Raw genomic sequence first — 18,616 nt, 5'->3', positions numbered from 1 at the left:
TGCCCTTATCCTCCAAGTGCAGCCCCAGCAATGGCCACTGTTATTGGTTGAACTCCTGAGGTTGCTTAGCTGCTGGCCTTTTGATTGGGCTGGCAGCTCTTGGGGATGGTGGCAGGGGGCACTATCCTTACTAAAATTGCAGTCCAGATGGCAGCTACCGCAAAAATGTGACTCCGGGTACCACCACCCGCCAAAGCGGGGTCACCTCCAGCTTTCAGCCTTGGCCAGAGGACTTCTGTTGCCTCCATAGAATTCAGACCACTCTAACTCCAAACCTCAGTTAAATATTCCAGGGCAAAATATCACAAACCCAAGTTGATTGACACAAGGGCTGGTGAGCGAGAGCAAATGCTTGTCAGTGGATCCCAAAACAATGGGGCTCAAGGAATAACTCCCTGTATATAATTATCGCTAGATAGGAGATTTGGAAGTCACTGTTAGTCTGTGAGGGAGAGGGAAGTCAAGGGTTTCAGTGAGGAGCTCTCCCCATTAAAAAAATAATAAAATTGGAAATTGAAAATATTTCTAAACATAAGGTTTAATTTGTCACACAACAACCCATGAAGATGGGAATTTGAAGTATGAGATTAAAGGTCTGTACTCAAACACTAAATGTTTTCTTTTTACCTAATATCAATGGGTCTGTTTTCAGAATTTCTGTTGTTTTCCAATTTGATTTCAAACTTCCAGCATTTACATTGCCCTTTTCTTAATTTGTTGCTTATTAAACTATTGTAATTCATAAATGCTCCTCCAACTTATATGAATAGTTTCATTATTTAATCTCCATGGGCATTCAGCTGATAGATCTGGTTCAGACGTGTTCCATTTCATAAATTATGTAATAGATTTGCTGCTTTGGGCCTTGTGGAACCTCTTCAGTAATCAATGTCTCTCATGATTATAACCAGTGCCACGTTCTTCTGTAGCTTTAACTTATCAAGTACTCCTCCATGTGATTTTAAAATCCTCCATTGTATTACATTAATTGGATGTAGCATGGCAATATTTTCCTCCTTACGGAATACTTTCATTATTTTCATCTAAACGTCAACCTCTCCTCTGGGGGCTATTGTGATACTGTGATAATACTGAAAATGCTTTATTATGTTGCTCAGCGTCCAATGTCACCTTCATTCTAATCTACTTTTACCATTATACTACTTGTTAGCCTGTTTAATACTTTCTTCCGCTCTGCTCAAAATTCTTCCCCTTTCCCTTGAAGCCTTGTTCCTCTGAATCAAAACTCATTGTCTTCCCATGCTGCAATTAGTCATAACTACATCAAATCCCATTGCTTTACTATTACAATTACGGGAGAGCAGAGTTCGGGAGAATTCCAATAGATTGCATCACCACAGCTGTAGTATGTTCTACACTATTCGTTCTGCTTCTCAAAATTCTACTTTTTGTGTTTCTCAGTTACAATGTAATCTTGAGCAGATCAACAGGGTGACACGAAAAACAAAATCATATATATTGAAGTACTGCAAAAATAAAACTTGCAATCCTTACAATTCCATAAACAGTCTAGAATGTCATTCCATAAAATTTAGTTTGAAGGTGAGAAATAATTTAATGTCCACTTTGTAATAGCCTACAAAAATAGGACTACATAGGACTAAACTGGACCACATTTCACTTGTTTTCCAAGTGCTACACAGCCACCCAAAGACCCAAACTGATTGGATTTATGTGTGTCCGAACCCCTGGCTGGAAGTGCACGTCCTATCATTTTGGTGTAGGAGACGAGATTGTAAGATTAAAAAGGTGATTTTTTTTCCATTGCTTATCATAAGATCATACATAGAGGCCAGCAATTACAGAGAGACGAATAAATGTATGCTACTTTGTAAATCCAAGATTAATTTTATCAATTAAGATAATGTTGGTTTACAAGAAATGAATAAATGACAGTAAAGCAATCTTAGAGTCATAAGTCAGAATTTTTAGCTCAGGGTGCGCACACATGCCCGACACGCCTGAACGTGAAATAAAGTGCATTGATGTGGACCAAGCATGCCAACAGCAACTCGCACTCTCACGATATTTCGGTAGACAGGTGTGCAATAAAGACAGAGGCGCGCCTGTCATTAATTAAGTGGCCAGTTAAGGACCTTGTGACACCAATTGCCTCCGACTTTACGGAGCCCATGCGATTTTCAGGCTGTTGCACGCGCAAAACGGGCAGGCGGGCAGGCCACAATTTCAAAAACCTCATCCATGGGCAGGCTAAGTGGGGTCAGTGGGCTTGTAAATGCGAGTAAATGTGGTATAGGATATAACTTGCTGCTGGTTGCTTGTGTGAACGGGACATCTTCTTTTCACTTCAGAGCTGCATTGACAGAAATAAGAGGCTTCAGTTCAGGGATCAGTGTTGATTTCCAGGCCCCCAGAGGACTCATACCACTTGGAGCCTCCCAGGCATCAGGCAGCATTCCCTTACCTTGGGAATGGGGATTGTGGTGTCCGCTGGAGGCACCACCTTTGAGAAGGAAGAGAGGGCCATAAGTGTGAGGAGGCCAGGTGTCTCTTTTCAGTCTCCAGGGGAGTGACCTGTGGAAGGAGAGGCACAGGCAAAAAGGATACAGGACAAGTAGGTAGTCCAAGGCAGAAGGGGCCCCAGAAGACGCCACTATCCTGCTGCCAGGGTTTACAGGCGGCGATGCAGCTGCCTCACTATGCCTGAGGTGCAATGCCGAAGGAGGCTCCACTCCTCAAGGGAGACAGTGACCTCCATTTGTCAGAGGATTGGCCCAGAGATCAGCTCCGACTGTGTGGGTGGACACCCCATGCCAGTGGCGCTGAAGGTCATGGTGGCCCTCAACTTCTATGCCTCTGGCTCCTTCTAGGGCTCAGTGGGGGATCCTTGTGGAGTCTCCCAATCAGCTGTCCACAGTTGCACCAAACTGGTGACAGACGCTCATTTCAGGTGGGTGTCACTCACTACTGGAAGAGGCCAGCCAGGCTGAGCGAATCAGAAGTTTTGCAGCGATTGCTGGATTCTCCCATGTCCAGGGTGCCATCGACTGCACAAGTGGCTATCAAGGCTCCAATGGATCGGCTGGGTGCCTTGGTCAACAGGAAGGGATTCCACTCCATGAACGTGCAGATAGTGTGTGACCACAGGATGCAGATTATGCAAGTCTGTGCAAGGCAGCTCCCATGATGCTTACATCCTTAGACACTCGCAAGTGGCGAGGCTCCAGTGCTCCAGCCTGACTGGAAGAATGGCTGCTGGGTGACAAGGGCTACCCCCTCAAAAGGTGGCTCATGACACCTCTCCACCGTACAAGAATAGAGGCTGAGCAGCGGTAGTGGTAGAGAGAGCCATAGGTCTTCTCAATTTGCGCTTCCAATGCCTGGACCATTCAGGAGGTGCACTGCAATACCCCCCAGAGCATGTGTCACTGATAGTGGTTGCATGCTGTACTCTGCACAATCTGGCACTGGAAATGGGGGAGCTGCACAGGTAACAGATGATGAGTCCAGTAGTGAGTCCGAGGACGAGCACGGTCAGGAGAATGCTGAGGGCATGGACACTGCTCTGGGTGACCTCCAGAGAGACAGGGACACCCAGAATGCTTTGATCCAATGTTGCTGCAGCTAGCCTAACAAATAAGAACCACCACCACATCCCAGGGCTGCAGGCTCCATACTCGATCCCTGACAGGACCATTTCCTTGGTCAGCAACATACACTATGTGCCATTTCAATAAACTTTAAGAAGAAACACGTCCATCATAACATCATGGCCTATCCTGCGCCTGCAGAACAAACGAAGCACCCAGAAGCCAGTTGCACAAAAACACAGTTACGGGGGCAGGACGACAATGATAAACATCATGCGAGCCCATTAAAAACAACGAGACAACAATCACCTGGGGAAGCCCACCAAAATCAAACAAAGAACTAACCTTGATTTGGATTGAGATAAGAAATTAGAAAAAAACAGTGTAACTGGGCCAGCAAATCTGAAGTGAGCAGTTCTTGGGCATTGAGCAGTTTAAGCAGGGAGCTGAGCCAAGCAGACGGAGGAGATCCGGAGGTTTGCAGGCCCACAGGCAACATCACGGCGAAGGGCACGGGGTAGCAGGCTCAACCGAAGACAACAAGGCTACAACTGCAGCCCTCCATGAAGACCGACCACCCACAACCGCGCCCTCCACTCAACTGAAGAACATTTGCAGATTCCACATACCAGGACCACATGGGGACAGCAGGCCCCAGAGGACACAAAGAGCGTACCCCAAAACTGGAATCAGCTTACCTGGCTGGATTTCGAACTGTCAAGGAACCCTGGTTGGTGAGCATGATCCCTGAACTCCCCTAGTTCAATTTAGTTAGGTTTTGGGGGTGGGACAAGGGTAAGGGGATTAGTAGCGTGATTTTCCCTTGTTATGCTGTGTCTTCTCCATTCTTAACAAAGTGTGCTTTGTAGGTCTGTATAATCTCAGTGTAATCCTAATGTTAAAAGTTCATTTGTGACTTCAATAAACCCAGTTTTTTTCTTGCACCAAAGCCAGTTGTCTGCTGCACCTTGTCACAACACCCAAGTAAATCCAAGGTCTAGAACACATGGAGTGGGAGCGATTCGAACCACTCAGAAGTCAGAGGTGAAGCTGACACACGCCACCACCCCTTACATAATGGTGACCGCGGCAGGACCTTGGCAAAAGGGATGTGATGCAGTGGACACTGATTTGTAAGAAAGAACTGTAACGGAAGAGAGGATTTCAAATTATGTGTTCAGTAAGGTCACGAATCTGTTAAAGGCATCTGTTAGATGCTGCAGCTAAATGGACAGAAGGGAAGGATCATAAAAAATCCATAGAAAAGGCCGTCTGGCTGATGTGCTTCAAGAAACAGATGCAGCTTTTGGACAGGCCCGTTGAAGCACAGGCAGCTGAGACTCGGGAGTCAGCCCTGGAAGTCCAAGCAAAGGCCCTAGCAGGGGACAAGTTACTGTTAGCATTGCAGGCTCTGAACCAGGAAAGGGTGCAGTTAGTGAGGGAGCATAAGACCCAGCAGGAATATTTACAGTGTCAGGTCACCAAGGCCAAGAACAATGAGCTGGGGTTGCAGGAAAAGAATGCCCACCTAGCAAGGCAAGTAAGAGAGCAGGAGGAGAAAGTAAAAGGCTTACAGACAGCCTCTAAGATAGTGAGCGCACAGGGGTTTGAGGATGCAGACCATGGCTCCTGCCAGAAGCAGATAGAGAGTCTGAACCTTGCTCTAAGGATGGCAAAAGGCATGATGTGCCTCATAAGTCCTAGTGCAGCCCAGGTCGACTTCACAGGGAACCTGGGGAGGACGGTTCAGACACCACAGGTAGTGCTAAGGGACTACCTGGTTGAGGAGCAGAAGGGCCCATGACCACCACCCGTAGCGCCAAAATTTAGTGAAATCTGGCAGGAGGGGTGGGGGGGGTGGTGGAATTAGGGGCAGAAGCTGAGGAGGAAAACCCCCAGCAAGAGAGGCTGGGACCGGGTCCGATGTGCCCGGTCCAGCAGCAAAGGTTCGGCCCACCTGCGGATAACGGGGATGAGGGACCCCTCCAAAACCAGTTCGCTGTTCCCCACAGCACCCAACAGCTTAGGGCCATGGTAAGCCATTTAACTAAACTTGCGGCAAATGGGGATCCCTCGGTCCACTTCAGGGAAGTGGAACAAGCAGCAAACATCAACGAGTGCAATGATGCTGAACAGGCCAAAATGCTGCTATTCTCCCTGGAGAGTAAGCTCTTCCAGTCCCTCTCTGACCAATGTAAGATGGGACAGTGTGATTATGGGGAGCTCAAGGAGGAAGTTCTTGAGGCCATGGGGATGAATGAGGGAAGTCTTTTCTCCCAGGTGGAAAAAACAGTGCAGCTCGTAGGGGATCCCCCGCAGGCTTTTGCAGACAGGTTGTGACCGGTGTATAGGAGCGCATGCAGTGGGACGCCTAACCGGGCTAACCTGGACCAGGATCAGCGGGCCCACTGGCTCTGTTGCCTGGTGGCAAACAGCTTGCCACAGGTCAGGGCCACGGCAGGAATATGGTTTGACCCAAAGAATCCCCTGACTACCGAACTCACAGTGATCAGATAATTGACCAAAGCTTACCGTAATGATAAAGGAACCAATGCACACCCACCTAAAGAGTAAGTGCATGAAATGAAACCTGGCCAGGGTAGGAAAGAGAGGCATCCAGCACAAAGCTCAACTATTATGTGTGTGGGAAGAATGGACACTGGAGGGAGGAGTATAAGAATCCTTGGAAAGATAACAAGGGAAAGAATTCCTCAACCCCAGCCCAAAAGGCAGAGACAGGAATCCCTCCCGCTACGGTCAAGTCATTTTTGGACACCATGAGAACCCTATTGACTGGCCCAGGGACGGTAGCAGCCACCACCGGCGCGCTGACCCAATCAGCCCCATCTAACCCACAACCCTGACTAGAGCCAGAGCAGCCAGTTTACCTGTATTCCCTTACCTACGACTTATGGAAGAGAGAGACCCCTCATTGAGATGGAGGTAGAAGAGGTAAAGGGGACCTATCTGTACTATGACCCATTCAGCTAACCCCACCACCTCACCTCTATCTAATGAGGTCCCATACAGTCTGTCAGGATTCACAGGTAGAGAACTGGCAGGCTCATTTTCCATCCTGCTGACCATTCATTTAGGAACACTCCGCTTTAAGTAGACCTGTATCCAAATGAAGTGGGAAATGGAGGGTGGAAAAGGGATCCTGGGAGCCGACTTTATTGTAGGCCACGGGATCCTAGTGGATTTGAGGAATCACTGTCTATGGGGGGCAAAAACAGGAAAGGAAGACGGAGTAGGAGTCATCCCAGGGAAACAGGGGAAGGGGACCCTGTGCACCATGAAGCCTGCAGAGAGTTATAACCTCGAACTCATGGTCAGTAATAGCCCAAGGGAGTTCCAGGCATTTGTGCGAGCCCACCTAGCCCCATTTACCACACACAAACACAACGGGTTCGAGGTCACTGTAGATGGGGACTCTATGGCCCAACCACAAAAGCAATACAACCTCCCCAAAAAAGCGGAGCCAGACATGGAAGCAGCCATGTCCTCCTTAGCGCAACAGGGGGTCCTGAGACCAATAGCTACCCACGTGAACTCTCCACTGTGGCTGGTTAGAAAACCGGACAATTCGTGGAGGGCCACAGTGGACTATCAGGTGCTTAACAGTAACATCCCAGCCTGTGCACCCACGGTAGCAGCAGTTGCCGACCTGATAGGAAGTATCCCAGCATCCGCGGCCACTTTCATGGTGCTGGCTATCTCCAACAGGTTTTGGTCCATCCCTTTAAGGAGAGAGGATCAGTACAAGTTTGCCTTTACCTTTCAAGGGCAACAGTACACCTGGAACTGTCTGCCTCAAGGCAGACAATAGCCCCAGCATTTTCCACCAATGCATGGCAAACAGTTTAAAGGGCTTCAGCCAGCCCAGGCGGCTGGTACAATACATGGATGACCTGCTCCTATTCACAGATTTGAGAGAGGAGCATGGCCCACTTCTGGCCAAACTGCTGGAGCTGCTCGGGCAGGAAGGTTTAAAGTGAACCCAAAGAAAGCACAGATCGGCCAGCAGGAGGTGAAATTCCTGGGCCTGACAATAAGCGCTGGGGAAAGGGCCATAGATAAAGCTAGTCGGAAAGCAGTCCACATTAACCAATGTAAGTTGTTTAAATCTGAGAGAAGGGAACAGCCAGTTGGGGCAAGGTCTGAGTATAAAATCCTCAGCCTGCAGCAGGAGCAAACTCACAGACTGCACAAGCAGGTGCAGTGGCTTGTTTTAAGGGAAGGGCCATCCCACCCACCATTTGGGACACTCCCCCACTCATCTGGGACTCAGACAAGGTGGGACCTGAGGGCAGAGAGTTACCTGCCCCTGACACAGGTTTAGAAGAGGTACAGCCTGAGGATAGAATTCCCCAGCCAGCGACAGTGGAGATTCCACAGACCGCACAAGAGGGGACAATGGCTCGGGTTGAAGAAAACCCCCACCAGCCAGAGAACCCCCACCAGCTAGAGTCCCTAGAAGGTCCCCACGAACGCCACAGCCAAAGAAACTGTGGTCACCGGCTCCCCAGTTTAAAAGGGCAGCCCCTCAAGTCAGGAATCGATCTGAGGACAGAGGTCACCAGCCAGCAGCCGCAGGCTGTGAGGGACCAAAGGTACAGGACAGGGCAGCCACACCGAAGGGAGTAGTGTACTGTAGCCCGAACAGGGATTAACCTGGCCGCCCGGGGACGGACGGTGGATGTACATAGCTTCTGTTATTTAATTTTGAGATTGTTAAGTTTGGGTGTTTTAGTTAAATTTTAAATAAGGTGGTTGGTAGTTTAAGTATTATTGTTTAAGAATGTTTGTATTGAGTCGAGGTCGCAAGACTCGACGATGCTTTACCCAAGCCAGCAAATCCGTTCGGGACCTAGCTATATGCTCTTATGTCTCCCTACAGAAAGGATTTCGATAGGATGGGGGGCATACTCCTACTCATCCTGATAGGAATGGCCGCTGTGAGGTGATGTGACAGTGAGGACTCCCACATTTCTGGGTGCTCAGGGGAGAGAGCAGCGGTTGTGACTGCGAGGGGCAGCAAAGGTGACGTGGAGGAGATCAGTACCTATTCCCATGTGGGAAGATGGCCAGGGTGGTTGGGATCTAACTCCATCCAATACTCCAGTCAGACCGGGTTCACCTACGGGAGGCCTCCCTCCCCTGACCCAGCAGACAGGTTCTGGCCACACGGATCTGGGTCACTGAGGGGAAATGTGTGTGCCTGACCTGCAGAGGACAGATTCCCCTGGGAAGGTGGTGGTGGCTCAGGAAGCTGAGCAGAGACATGGGGGACGGTACAGCTGATTGGGAGCGACTGGGGAACGACACCCATCGGTCAATTATCGGGAACCATGGCGGGGTGAGCGTGTGCTGGGACAAGTGGTGGAAAGTGGAACAGGGAATCTACATCTGCATGTGGGGATCGTGAAAGACCTGCCCCACGGGCGTATCCATTATCTTTCCCACAGCATGGCTGGACAAGGGGAAGAGGGTGGAATGGGATTCCCACCTACACACTTGCATAACCCCATCCTCTCCAGTCTCAGTTAAGGCCACGGAACTCGTGGCACGTGCCCAAAAGCCCCTGCCCACAGCCCCGACAGTAAGGACACATATGGAGAAGTGCCCTGCCACCACCAAGTGACCAGGGAATGGGCTGGTACTAGTGCCAACTGAAAAGGTGCTATACCAGGGGGTACACTACTTGATAGCATCCATGATTCTAAACCTCACACAGGTACACTTACCTGAGTGGTGCCCCAAGGAGACAGAACAGCTATACCAGGCCCGGTTAAGAGAAACATTCAGGAAATTCTACGAGTTCGATTTTGCCAATGTAGACAAAACAGAACTGTACACCACCCACACTGAGTACTTTAACAATGCGGGGAGACAAAGTAGGGGAACCTGGAATGATGTTTTCACAGCGCATAATACAGGATCCTCTGTGATAAACAGTCTGGATGACATAGAATTATAGACACAAATAAACGGTTTAATAACACAATTACAAAAGATCTTAACAGAGGAGAACACAGTGATAGGCTCAGAGCTACACCAGGACCAGGCCATGACGGTTCATTTAAAGGAGATTATTGCTGAGTTGGAAAGGCACGCCAAAAAAGTGAATGCGCTCATTCGAGAGGATAGGAGTGCATCAGACCAGGCTGCACAGAATGAGGTGAGCGTGCTGTGCGGGGCATGGTTACTGGGCGAGGGCTGCAGCAACCTGGAGGATTTAAAGCAAGGTTTAGTCCTCTCCTGGATCAGCAATAAGCACCTCACAGCCCACAACCCATTTGAGAATTCACTAAGCCCGTGTCAGTTCCGCCTAGCCTCTGAAGCCTACCCTGTCCCAGTAGATTGTGGCCGCTCCAGCCACACCATCATGGGTATAGCAGTGAGGATGCCAGTCATGGGTGGGACAGCCTGACCTGCACTGGTATATAGGGTGAAGAACATTGGAGTCGTTCAAGGGGGTGCACACGTCCATTTTGCAGCGGTCCTACCTTACATCATAAAGTGGGAGCACATGATGACAGGTACAGACCCCTCTGGGTGCCGGAGCCGGGGTGCACACGTAGTATGTGTCCCCAGCACTTGAACGCCTATTCCAGACCACAATGCGGGATTAAAACTGGTGGATGGCCTATAAACTGTACCATGGAGGTAATGGCACAAGGCCATGTTCCCCCACAGGTAACATATATAGGGGGTGGGACATATTGTGTCACCACAAGTGCGCCCCACTACCAGCTTGGACAGCACATCCAGTGTCCAGTAAGTGACAGCAGTTTTTGTTTTAAACCCAAGGCAGAGGTTCAAGTGGCCCAGGAACAGATTGTCCCCATTCCTGAACCCTCTACTGTTCACCTCACTGTTAGGGAAAACATTACCAACCTGCAGAGCTCTGTCACGCATTTCAGTTACAAAATTCCCCCTCTACCAGAACATCTTACTAAACTAGTAAAAGCTGTAGAGTTATCACAAAAGTATTTCTATACTTTGGAACAGAAAACACACAAGATAGAAGTAGAGATTCAAGGTATCACAGTCCCACTCATTTTCGAAAACATAGAGGTCTCTTCATGGGTCAGAATGGCTTCCCACATCCTCGTGGTTTGCCAGCTGGGAATAGTGTTGTACCTGTTGTGCTCTCAGTGCAAGGGAAAAGGCAAAATCCTAGAGTTCCAGAACAAAAGAACCTGGAAGAAGCATTGTGCTAATGTGGAGAGAGATATACCTGTTTGATTCTTTCATATTTTTTTTTTGTGTTCCTGGATAAAGATTGTTGTTTTTGTTTTGGGTTCTGTTATTTTTAAGAAAGACTTTTACATGTTGTTTTCTTTTAATAAAGATGTATGTGCACCAAGTGGGGTGCTGGACCACCTAAATGTTTGGATGTATGTAAATAACTGGATTTTGCCTATGCATGCTTACTTACACCAAGTTTTAAAAAATGAGGAATGTATGTGTCATGAGATCATAGATAGGTAATTACAGGGGAAGGTTGACTATGGAGGGTCAGGAATGTAGTATTTTTTCCAGTATGATACTTGGAGCAAGGTTTAAGTATCACAGAGCGGGGGTGGGAGGTGGGGGGTGGGGGGGGGGGGGGGGGTGGAGGTGGTGCGTTGAAGGGTTCTCAAAATGCCCACATTTTTCATTTCATCAACAAGGATATGAATTTTGGACTTTTACCTGAAAGCACACAACAAGAGGAGGCAGAATATGCATTCTTCCCTTTAAAGCAATCAACCCAGAGAAAGACTTAAACTAAAGCACAACAAAATCTTGCATAAATAATTACTACTAACTACTAAGGCAGGAAGTCGACACTCAATGCAATTATGCGAACCCGTCAATACTCCACACATACAATGGCTTTCTGTTCAAAACTAGTTACGGGGGCAGGATGACAATGATAAACATCATGCAAGCCCATTAAAAACAACAAGACAACAATCACCTGGGGAAGCCCACCAAAATCAAACAAAGAACTAACCTTGATTTGGATTGAGATAAGAAATGAGAAAAAAACAGTATAACTGGGCCATCAGATCTGAAGTGAGCAGTTTTTGGGCGGTGAGCAGTTTAAGCAGGGAGCTGAGCCAAGCTGAGGGAGGAGATCTGGAGGTTTGCAGGCCCGCAGGCAACATCACAGTGAGGGGCATGGGGTGGCAGGCTCAACCGAAGACAAGGCTACAACCGCAGCCCTCCACGAAGATCGACCACCCACAACCGCGCCCGCCACCCAACTGAAGATCTTTTGCAGATTCCACATACCAGGACTACGTGGAGATGCAGGCCCCAGAGGACACAAAGAGCATACCCCAAAACTGCAACCGGCTTACCTGGCTGGAGTTTGAACTGTCAAGGAACCCTGGTTGGTGAGCATGATCCCTGATCTCTCCTTGTTCAATTTAGTTAGGTTTGAGGGCTGGGACAAGGGTAAGGGGATTAGTAGCATGATTTTCCCTCGTTATGCCATATGTTCCCCATTCTTAACAGGCTTATACTCATAACCCACATCAAAGACAGCTAATCCTTTGATAACCTCTTTGAGCTGTCAATCACACTATGAATTTAGGACCCCTAATGAGATAATAATAGGTTGTGGAAAGCAGTCAAGCATTAATAATGACATAATGATAGCCCCTGGGATAATGTGAACAACAGTTACTGTACCTGCTAGACAGTTTTTTTTACCTCTCACTTACATAGATAGGCTGTTTCTTTGATTTTTAAAGGGTTTGGGATTTAAATAACTTCACAGCTTTACAGTTTGACAGACCTTCTTTGCCCTTCAAGAGCATTTATCTCTACTCTAAAAAAAAATCATAGCTCCTACATTGTGGGTTAAGGCCATCGCTACAGTGAAAATGGTGTCTATTTGAACTCAACACTGAGTTCAGGTGGTCCTGCTGAGTTTGGGTTTCCTTCATGTGTGAGCTGCTCACAGCCCCCCTTCACCTACCAGTGAAAATTGGATCTGTCAGAAATGGGGGCAGGACTTCTGGATCTGGGTCCTGCCCACCATATTTAAAGGTCGGCTGAGTCTCCATGACTCTACAAAAGCCTGGGCCATAGAGTCATACAGCATAGAAAAAGGCCATTTGGCCCATCAAGTGTATGCTGAATATCTGTAGGCAATCCAGTCAGTCCCAATACCCAGCTATCGCCCTGGATCCTGCAAGTTTCGTTTCTTCAAGTGTCCGTCCAATTTCCTTTTGAAATCATTCATCTTCTGCATCTCCCCCGTCCTTGTAGGTGGCAAGTTCCAGGTCATCTCCAATCGCTGTGCAAAAAAAATTCCTTACATTCCCTGCATCTCTTGCCCATAATCTCAAATCTCTGTCCTCTAATCCTACATCAGCTAATGGGAACAGCTTTACGTTGTCGTCTATCAAATCTCCCCTCAATCTCCTTTCCCCCCAGCTTCTCCAACCTAACATTGTTGCTAAAATCTCTCATCCCTGGAACCATTTTGATAAATCTTCTCTGCACCCTCTCAAGGGCCCTCACATCCTTCTTAAAATCAACTGACACAATACTCTAGTTGTGACCTAACCACAGCTTAATACAGGTTCAGCATAATGTCCTTGCTTTCGGATTTAATACCTCTATTTATGAAGTCCAATTTCCTTTTTGCTTTGCTAACTGATTTCTCAATATTTCCTGTCACCTTCAAAGATTTACCTACATGAGCCCCAGGTCCCTTTTCCCCTGTACACTCTTTAGAATTGTGCCATTGCGTATTTATTGCCACTCCCTATCCCTTCCGCTAAAATGCATTACCCCATTCTCTGTATTAATTTCCATGTGCTACATGTCTGCCCATCTGCTAATCTATCAATGCCTGTTGCAGTCAATTGGTATATTCTCACTGTTTGCCACACTTCCAAGTTTGGTATCATCGGCAAATTCTGAAATTTACTGACCCTTCGGGAACACCGCTGTGTAAAATCCTCCAGTCTGAAGGACAACCATTAACCGGAGTTGTTTTCTGTCCTTAAGCCATTTGTTTAATCCAAGCTGGCCCTGACCCTTCTATTCCATAAACTTCAATTTTGTTAACCAGATTCTTATGATAACTTATGGAGGGGCACTCAGGACCTCAGAGAGATCAGATCCTAAGTCTTGAAAGCTGGCTAACATTATGGTCTTCCAGCCATGTTCCTGGTGATTCTAAATGTTCCTGACATCTCCTCTTCTTCAGAATCTCCTGATTATGGGTGCTTATTAGCTATGGTGTCATGCATCTTTATACCAACTGCCACCTTCCCCTATCCCAGGAAAACTAGTTCAAGGATTGTGATGCTTAATTAACCCATGCCCCTTCAGTGAAAGTCAGGCAGCATATTAACTCTGAATCATATCTACATGTATCCAGTGCCACCTGCATTGTTCATTGGCAGCACGCATCAGCAGGGGCCCAAATATCATAGTTAACTTGCACTACCTAAAGATAGCCTTAACCTTTTGTACAGGAGGTACATTGTGGCTGGGGTAGGTGCTGGGAGTTATTTTTGAAGTAACCTAGGAATAGGTGAAGAATGGCTGTCCATTGGAGAGAGAATGAGCTGTCAGTTCTCAGTCACTGCACTGGAAGTCTTGGTGAGGAGGTAAGATATCCTGTATCCTCAGGGGGACCAGTTTTTTTCCAGACACACAATGAGAGGGTAGTGGGAATAGATAATGATGAATGTCAAAGCTGGGAGTATAACCCCAAGGACTTGGATGCATTGTACTCACATGAGTGTTCAGGTCATCGAATGTATTTTCAAATGCCTACCAACTGCATCAGTAGCCTCAGACACTGCTCATTTTGCCACACCCCCATCACTCACTCACCAACAATCTTTATCAATCAAGTCTCACACCTAAAATTCATAGTTTCACCTCACCCTCACATACTTAGCTTTGTTGCAAGCCACAGGCTTACATCTCTCACAGCTTACACACAAGACAGCTGGTCAATCATGATAGCCACATCACCAAAACATTTTGCACATTAGCGGACACACTTTCCTCTCTCTTTCAGGAGGAGATGGTGCTGGTCATTGTAGAAACAACCATTTCTGAGGCTGTGACCACCAATGGAACTGAAGCCATTGAAGATGGAGGTATATTCTTAATTAATCCTTCTTCTCAAATGTTACTTCACCCTTAGCACTCTTCTGATTTACAGGGTGTAGATAAAATAAGCATGCATTACTGACTCACTTTTCTCCCTTCCCTTTTCCATTACAGTTCCATAAAAACTACCAACAGCCCAGATAGAGGTGGAAGAGCAGGAAGACAATGAAGATGAAGACAGACCATCACTCAATTTCATATTCACCAGCTTAATGCTGGTAATGATGCTGTGCACAATTTAGGGGGCAGCATGGGAGTGGGTTCTGCACACTGGGACGTATCGAGCACAACTGAGCTGCAGCCAGAGCAGGGGAAAGGACAGCACAGGTGCCAGCTCACCAGAGGGACTGATTGCATATCAGGTCTGCATCAGAGAACTTGCATGAGAATTTTGATGGACAAGGCTACAGTAAAAGGCAAATGGACATGCATATCAAAATGCATTGGAAAACCTGCATCTAAGGTCAAACAGTCTAAGGTGTCCATCACCAAATTTGGGCAGGACTTTGTGCAGTGTTTCGAGCCCATCCTTTCCAACATGGAACTTGTGACCAATCAACATCCTGATGGAACCAACTATCGTGCAGTACTTAGTGTTGATGTCTCAACTTCCATTGCAGTACAAGCAACATCCACCCAATATCTGAATGCTACAGTGGAAGCTGCCAACATGGCTCTCGATACCAGTGTTCAAATGATGTCACAGCACTCACCCAAATTACAAAGAAGGCTGAGGCTTCGTGGCTCCATGGAACATGAACCTGCCGTCCTCTCTCCATATGACAGTATTTGGGCTCACACCCCTGCCTCTCTGCTAGTGCCCTTGCTGTTACCTGTCGTCATCCATTACAGACTGCTGCCACCCCTGCTGAGATGGTGCAGTCTGAAGCAGTGCCTTCTAGGCTCAGAGCTTCTACAGTCCTTCAACTGTAGTCGCCTCCATTGAAATTCAGAAGCTTTCCCTCAGTTGGGCTACAGCCGCTGAGGTAGCACAGTGCAGGAGCATTAGGACAGCCTAAAACATAGAGAAGGCAAGTGCTAAGGTAATGCACAAGGATAACTTGTTTGTTTTTGCATGCAATAAGCCATGATTTGGTTTATACATTTGTTTTGGAGTGTGGATTTTTTGTTAGATTTTATTTTTGTATTGTATGCACGAGAACAGTTTGATGATTAGCGACAGAGTGAAAGTAAGGGGTGTGAGACTGTTGGTGGATGGGAAATTTGGGGGGAGGTTACTCGCATCACAGTTGGATTCGTTTTTAATGTACAGCCTGGACAGAAAGGTGTTACAGCCTAAGTTGCATGTTCACTTCTACACTCCCTCTTCCTCCTCTTCTACTTCCTCCCCTCATGCTCTTGCTACACCACCTCTCACCTGATAGCTGGTGGTAAGGGCTGTTCCTTCATGATGGCTGCATTGTGCAGCACATAGCATTCTAACACACATCTTGAGGCCCACTCAACTGAGTATTGCAGAGCTCCTCTAGAGTGGTGCAGGCAGCACACAAGAGTCATAGGCCATGTCATCAGCTGATATCCCTTGTTATGCAATGGACACCCTTTCATTTGCTGTGAGTTTTCCTTTTATTCATTCATGGGATGTCAACTTTTTCCTTTTTTTGTTCATTCAGGAGGTGTGGGCTTCGCTGGCTAGGCCAGCATTTATTGCCCATCCCTAGTTGCCCTTGAGAAGGTGATGGTGAGCTGCCTTCTTGAACCGTTGCAGTCCATGTGATGTAGGTGCACCCACAGTAATTTTAGGAAGGGAGTTCCAGGATTTTGACCCAGCAACAGTGAAGGAACGGTGATATATTTCCAAGTCAGGATGGTGAGTGACTTGGAAGGTACTGTCTAAGGAGCCTTGGTGAATTCCTGCAGTGCATCTTGTAGATGGTACACACTGCTGCTACTGTGCATCGGTGGTGAAGGGAGTGAATGTTTGTGGATGGGGTGCCAATCAAGCAGGCTGCTTCTCCTGGATGGTGTCAGGTATCTTGAGTGTTGTGAGAGCTGCACTCATCCAAGCAAGTGGGGAGTATTCCATCACATTCCTGGCTTGTGCCTTGTAGATGGTGGACAGGCTTTGGGGAGTCAGGAAATGAGTTACTCATCACAGGATTCCTTGCCTCTGACCTGCTCTTGTAGCCACGATAATTTTATGGCTAGTCCAGTTCATTTTCTAGTCAATGGTATCCCCGAGGCTGTTGATATTGAGGGATTCAGTAATGGTAGTGCCATTGAACATCAAGGGATGATGGTTGGATTCTCTCTTGTTGGAGATGGTCATTGTCTGACACTTGTGTGGCCCGAATGTTACTTGCCACTTGTCAGCCAAGTCTGGATATTGTCTAGGTCTTGCTGAATTTGGACATGGGCTGCTTCAGTATCTGAGGAGTCGCAAATGGTGCTGAACATTGTGCAATCATCAGGGAACATCCCCATATCTGACCTTATGATTGAAGGAAGGTTATTGATGAAGCAGCTGATGATGGTTGGGCCGAGGACATCACTGACATCACTGTCAAAGCTAGTATTTATGGCCCATCCATTGTCCTTCAGAAGGTGGTGATGAGCTGCCTTCTTGTAGTCCATGGTGCTTGAAATACAGCTGCACAGAGATGTGCTGCAGAATGAATGCAGTGTGACTGCTGCCAGGATAGCAGATATTGATCAGTATGTTGCTCTGCCTGTGGTCACTCACAAACTCCATGTTGAGGTAGTGGATTCCCTTTCTGCTCAAGTACATGATAGAGTTGGCATGAGGCACATGCAAATCAAAGTGGGTGGAATGTTCCCAGGCCAGTGAAGGCAGGGTTAGGGTCTAGGGCTGGGGGGGTTAGGGAGTGTTAGGGAGAGGGGCATTTGGCGGAAGGAGGGTGGGGAGGAGAGTGTGGGTTTAAGAGAGGGAGTGGGTAGGAAGGAAGTGGAGATTCAGCCTTAGGTGGGGGCCACCCTGTGATTGGCAAGGGGCAACCCCCAAAGAACGACCCCCCTTTCCTTCCCGCCCTTTAACCATGTGGAGGTTAAAAATCGGACTTCCCACTCCCGTCCTGCTGCCCACACCAAACATATGGCATGGGCAGTGTATTATCAGGGTCAATTGGCTTGGTAACAAGCCTATTTGACCCTTAATTGTTCATTTCAATATGGTGTGCAGGCTGCTGATTTCAGTGCCTGCCCAACCCCCCCGTGTTATGGGGGTGAGCTTGGGGGTGGGCAGAAGGTGGGGGGATGGACACGGGCCCCATTTTACCTGCCCCCCTGCGGGAAACACGCCTGCCAGGAACATGTAAAATTCAGCACAATGTCTTTGTTAACATAGTTTTCAGAGATATACATACAAATGTTAATATAATTAAAATAATGACTGTAATTTTTAGTCTGAAACGTTAAATAAGAAAGCTTTGCATCAGTCGCAGTTGTACAGCAGTCTACATGAAACAGAAGCAGAGACAGATCACTTCCTGTTTAGCCAGTGGAATATAATTTGTGGTTTGAATGCTGTTCTAATACCTCAGTCATAGAGCTTCAATCTGCAAATGACACTTGCGTGTGGTCTTGCTCAGAAATTGAAATCCAGATCATTGTCGACCCTTTCTCAGGAGCATTTGAGAAAATGTGTCTTTCACTTAACACCTGGAAAACAAGGGTCCCCTTCCAACCAGCTCCCAGAGCACAACGCATCCCTCCATTGATTAAGATCAGCAGTGCGATCCTGGAAAATGGGGACCATTTTCCGTAACTTGGGAGCGTCTTCTAGACAAAAGCGATATAGATGACAAAATTCATCAATGTGCCAGCTCAGCCTTTGGCTGGCTGAGGAATAGGGTATTTAAGGGCCAGGATCTCAAACCCAAGTCCATAGTTTACTGGGCGGCAGTGATCCCCGTGCTCCTATATGC

Source organism: Carcharodon carcharias, chromosome 1 (assembly GCF_017639515.1).
Source record: "Carcharodon carcharias isolate sCarCar2 chromosome 1, sCarCar2.pri, whole genome shotgun sequence".
Classification (NCBI taxonomy): Eukaryota; Metazoa; Chordata; class Chondrichthyes; order Lamniformes; family Lamnidae; genus Carcharodon; species Carcharodon carcharias.
This window is presented reverse-complemented; position numbering follows the sequence as displayed.